A 5,883-nucleotide genomic window follows, 5' to 3' on the forward strand; every position below is an offset into this window, starting at 1 on the left:
TTTCTGTTTTCTCTGTGAAAACTTATGAGAGGTCTTTGAGGAGCTGAGGTTTGTACTTATTCAGAAAAAGTCTGTGCTCTTTACTTCTCCTAGGTTCTTAAGAACACCCTGTGTTAGATGCATCCTAATAGCCATGCAGACAAAACCAACATACAATCCTTGGATAACCTTGTATACAGGAGGACAAAGCAGTTTCAAGTTTTCTTGGCATTTCACCCTGCTTTAATTTGCACATAACTGCATCCATTTTTCAATAATTTGTCCCAACCTGCTTCATGCCATGTGTCTGCCTCTGGCTGGATTTTTTCCTTGTTCTGATGACTGAGCCAAAATTTTTAGCTACTTTCAAGAATAAGAGGAAGGAAAAAAAAAAAAAAACCAATACAATAGGTTAAGCAAAAGATCCGGATGTGCAAGGAATAAGGAGCATCAGAAGTGAAGAACAACTTAGCTCATTGCTGCTATGCTGCAATTTGTCATATTGGGCTCTAAGGTTTGAAATCACTAAGACTGACCAAGTGACAAATATTTCTCAAAAAAAGCAATTGTCTGGTGGGGAAGATGGTACCAGTTGCATCCCTTTTTACCTATACTGGATGACTACAGTACCTACTGAGATGTTGAATCAGATTCTGCATTACACCTTCCAAACATTGTATTACTGAGTTTTTTTGTGAAATGGTGCACTTTCAAGTGGAGATGAGTCACACAGACTTGTTGCTGATGTGTAGCACACTGCTCCAACAAATAAGCATCATCTGCACTAAACACACTAGAGGGTCAAAGGCAAAAGGATATGTAATCATACATTTAGAAAGTATCATGGCCTAGTATGGCAAAGAAAAATTACAACTGATGAACCACTTTCATACACTTTCACAAAAGGTTTTGAAACTGAACAGCTGCCTAAATTGAAACACAAAGCACAATGACAGTAAAAATAACCTGTAATTACTGCAAGCTGCATGTTTAGGGAAAAAGAAAATCATGAGTATATTTTCTCATGCTTTTAATCTAACCTTTTTCACTGAAAAAAGAATAAGATCAATTGCTGATTACTCTGTAAAGTAATGCCATGTAGAGAGAAACTTTCCAGCATATAATGCCTTTTGCTTTAAATGTTGGATTTCCACACTTGCCAAAGTGCGGAAAGTTTTAGGACACTAGGACACTAGTTTTCAGACTAGTGTCCTAAAAAGTCTTCTAAACCTAAGAATTCCACTAAATATGCATTTATCCACCATATATACAATATAAAATGTAACTTTCTCTCAAAAAAAAGAGTGCTTTTTTTTTAGTGTTCTGCACATGAACAACAAGTGAATCAACTGACACCTGGCAACAGCATTATAAGAATGTCACTATGGCACTGGAGGTGGATTAGTAGGGAAGACATTGCCTGGCTATGAAGGCAAATGAACAGGAATGACACAAAAATATTGTTAAACGTTTAAAGAAGTTAAATTTTTACTACAGTGGCAGCTAGGCACCATTATTTTTCAGTAAACTCTGCTAAAATTTGAACTGTTAATTATCCTCAGGATTTTGAATTCCATGAAACTTGCATTTTTTTGCTGTTAAAGTTATTATTTTAGTTCTATACAGATTCTTCTATGAAGAGATGTCTCCTACAGAGTAAGACTGTTCATTTGATCCTTAGAAACTTTTGGTTTTTTACTAGATATATAATTTTTAAGCCTTTCCAAGCTGAAACATATAATATGTGAGACATAATTAAAATGTTTCTGTCAGGTACAGACAATGCACTTGCTTTAACATTTCTAGGCTGATCATCCCTTGAGTATTGCTTTTTATTATTTCCAGTGTTGTATCTTAGGCCTTGCCAGTCGGATGACTCAAAATGCCAGATTGAATTTAGTGGTAGACTGTGTGGGATGTAAAGTTACTTTACAGGATTTGTGCCTTATTAACATAGTAATTTCATAAGCTGAAACCCACAGATCTCTTACTATGCATGGGATATAGAGCACTCTGCAAATACACAGAACGTAAATATGATATTAAATTATGTATAGGACCTCCCAAAATCTAAAGACAGTCATGTTAAAACATAATAAAAATTGGTGCTTAGAGAGATACTTTAAATTAAAACATTATGGTTTGGGTTTTTTAAGTCCAGATTTTTTATTTTGCCTGAATTTGGATCACTGAGTTTTATTTTTAAGTTATTGCTAAGTGTAAATCATGCTGTCAGTAATTCCCTTGCCTCTTGTATATTGAATGTTTCAACTTCCTGTCTGAAAAATATATCAACTTTTCTGCATGAAATTCATCTTCAGTCAAGCCCTTCAGTTCCTTTTTTCAGAAACATTTTTATTTCATATTAAGGATTGATTTAATAAGCATATCTTTATTTTGCTACTTTTATTCCTATTTTGATCTGCTTTTAGTAACTTTTGAGCCTGGATTTGGCTTGGATTTCTAATTATGTCTATGGAAAATTAGTTTTGAAATAAAACATTTCTTTACTTTTCACAAAAAATGGGCAAGTGGACACACAACTCTCATCTATGGATACTGTTAGTTTTGATCAATCAGTATTTCAGAATAGGCCAGCAAAATACCTAGCTCGAGCCACTACACATTGCAGATCTTACAGTGACAGACATGTATTTGGTCAGGAGGGGTACAAATAATAATCAGGATTTCCCACGTGACCATTAAACTACAGTAGGAAACTGTAGCCCAGTTCAGTTATCAGTTTCAAATCAGAGTTTTGCTCCTGTTCTGACACTGCAGGCTACAGGGCTGTGTGGAGCTACTTCAGCTAATCAGAGCATAGCACCTTCCTGCAATAATTCATCCTGTGGGTAAAGTAAGTAGCACTCTGCTCTGTGATACTGCAGTGAAAATTGTCAGACATAGTTCTGTCCTTTCAGATGCCTGGGGGTGTCACAATGTGACATGGAGACATCCATATTACTGTGTTTGCACTTCTAATAATTCTCAGCTGTCTTTTTTTCTTCCTAGCAGCTTTTTAGACTGAGGCAGTACTTGCAACCTTCTGCTTTTCTTTTTCATGCAAAATTATTCTACAGCTGTAAGTCATCAACATGCTCCTCCTTCCTGATCCTCTTTTTTTTTAAACCAATATTTTTTCTTCTAATTCTGTTTTGCAAAAAATTTGAGATTTTTAATGCAATGTACTGGTGAATCAGAGGTCTTACAGACATATTTTGAAAACAGTTTTGATACTTTTTCTTATATAAGTGCACAATAATACTTTGGCCCATGATCATGACCATATTTTGGTTTAGCTTGACCAGTTTTCACCTGCTCAAAACTGTAGCCATTTATCTATATTTATTCCCTTGCTTTGATGTAATTTTCAGGGAAGTTTAGACTGATAGACTGTAGGGGAATCAAATCTAGAATTCCAGGTCAGCTGAAAATATTCATAAAGAAAAAATATTTTTCCTAATATTACTCTCTATGCAATTAAAATTCCCTTATTGGATATTTTCATGGAGAATGTCACTGAAAATCTGAGGCACAGGAGACAGACAACAGTGAGCAGAGAAATATTGAGACTATTGATAATGAATGCCTGAAGTGGAAAAAACTTCAAATGGTTCGATCTCATATTTTTGTTGCTGTAGTTTTTGTCTCGGAATACCCAATCTCCTAGATAAGGTTAGACTCTTATTAGGTTGCTCTGCTTGTTTCCTAACATTGTATGTTTTGCATACTGATGCGCACCCTCATGCTCTGCTGTAATCAGTGAGGAGTAGCAATGCTTGATTATGCAGGATAATATATTGTTGCACAGAATCATGTTTCTGTATTGGCAGAATACGATCTGAGCTTACACACAGTACATACTGTTTACCCCAGTCTACCAAGCTAACTAAAGTCATTTTGGCCAACTCCCACAAGCCTTACAAGAGTGCCAGAAAGGATGAAGCTGGCCAGAAGAATTTCGTAATCAGATGGGGAAAGATCAATTACTGGAATAGCAGTAATCGAAATGCCTTTCCTCTACACCAAAAAGATTCTCCCATCTTTTCAGTCTCAGAAAAGGAATCACTGAAAGTCAGTAAAATTGAAAAGAAGCCTTTGTATTGATTGGTTTGTCTTTTATTGACCTCTCTGCTCTACAACGCCCCAGTTACATTTTCTCAACACCATATTTTGTCAGTTTAAGGATCATACAAATAAGAATTTTCATATTTTTACAGAAGGAGCCCCCATTTCTGGCATTAGTTGGAGTCTTGTCCCTTTATTGTATTTTAAACAGCTGCTGTTTGTGCTAATTTCCACTTTGCTTGGAGAAGCTCTGAAGCTGATGAAATCTTCTAAAGATTTCAGTTTTCAGTCTCAGTCTGTTCTTCCCATATTTCTGTGCTAGAAATTCTACTATTTTGCTAATAATTATCTATTTTTATAGTATTTTAAAAGTTTTTGCATGCAGTTCAATTTTTTTTTATCCCCGACAAGGTGCAAGTAACCAGTGGGATTCCCATATTAAGAAATCTAACTTTACTTCCAAATCTTTCATCTTGCTATTTTCCTACCACTGACTTTTTTCTTCATGTCTTCTCTTTTGTAACTTTTATCAGGCATCTGAGATTTTCATTGATGTGCAAGATTGCTATTAGCACAGCATACACAGATCCATGCCCTAAATTTCTGTGAAGCTTTTGAGGTTACTTTTTTCAGCTCCAAGGCTTTGTTAAATCACTAGCATTTATCTTAGTTGTACCCATCACATGAGGCACACAATTGAAATATCTCTGACATTAATCAGGAAACTTTTGATTACTTATAATTGGCATTATGTAACATTTGAACGAACAATGGGAAAGAATAATAATTTGCCTTTGGTCTGAAGTTTCTGTTCATGCTTTAAATCCACCAGCAGTTGCTGTTTTACTTAAATTTATCCCTAATACTGAATTTGCTTAAAAAAGGAAAAAAAACACCAAAAAATTCATTTGAGGATGGCTCTGCATGAGATGATATACATTGTTGAATCTTCTTGCTTTTCCTTTTTACCAGACCTTCTACAGATATATAACACACAGCTGGGATCCTGCAAAATTCAGAATAGATTTTAAAGGGAAGACAATTTAAGACAGCAAAGATAAATGAAACATGGGACAAAATATTTATAAAAGCCATAGAGTAATGGTGGCATCAGAATAACTGGAAATAAACTAACAATGACAATACTTTGAACCCTTGAGAAGGCTTTCAGTGACAACAGTAAGAAAGCTGTAAGAAAGCTGTAGAATAACTTTCAAACTGTAGAGGAGAAGATCTCCAAGAGTAACAGTCAAAATGCTCTTATGGTCAAAGATTATTACATTATATATACTAGTAACTTAGTGTTAATTCAGAGAATTTTTTTAACAAACTAGCTGTCCAAATTGTCTAGTGAATACAGAAAAGGCTCATTAATATTGCAATTAAAATTGTTATATAAAAATAATCTTCTTGATATCATTCCCTCTTCTCTGGTATTGTACTGCAAAACACATCCTTGAGAATTTATGAGGGGATTAGATTTTCCTGTAATTCCAAGGGATTGGAATTGCTAACCAATGAGTGTCATAGGTTAGCAAGCATAGTCCCGGAAGGGATGTCCTTGCTAAGGGGTGCTTACAGTTCCCTCTGGGACCTACAACCCCCCCCCAAGCTCTCTCTCATTTCTGGTGTGGGGACAGGTGGCTGCGGGGCCCGTGCGGGGCCCAGTGGGGCCGGCCCCTGCTCGGGCCAGGCCGGGCCGGGCCACAGCTCAGAACCTGCCCCCCCCACTGCGGCCAAGATTTCAGCAAAGCGGCACCGCTGTCCGGCAGAGGTCGGGTGACCAACAGCGATAAACCACACAGCTGCAAGGCCGAGGTGAGATTAACCCTTTTA

General features: G+C 36.4%; 1 long non-coding RNA gene across 1 annotated transcript in view; it reads left to right on the top strand.

The window, feature by feature from the left end:
• Positions 1 to 1,612: 1,612 nt before the first annotated feature.
• LOC108449128 overlaps positions 1,613 to 5,883 on the top strand; it is a 12,627-nt gene continuing 8,356 nt past the window's right edge. Inside the window, exon 1 of the long non-coding RNA XR_001865247.1 lies at positions 1,613 to 1,623. This is a non-coding gene — a long non-coding RNA (uncharacterized LOC108449128). The remainder of the gene's footprint in view (positions 1,624 to 5,883) is intronic.

The sequence above is a fragment of the Corvus brachyrhynchos genome, unplaced genomic scaffold, assembly GCF_000691975.1.
Source record: "Corvus brachyrhynchos isolate BGI_N302 unplaced genomic scaffold, ASM69197v1 scaffold17, whole genome shotgun sequence".
Taxonomy (NCBI): domain Eukaryota; kingdom Metazoa; phylum Chordata; class Aves; order Passeriformes; family Corvidae; genus Corvus; species Corvus brachyrhynchos.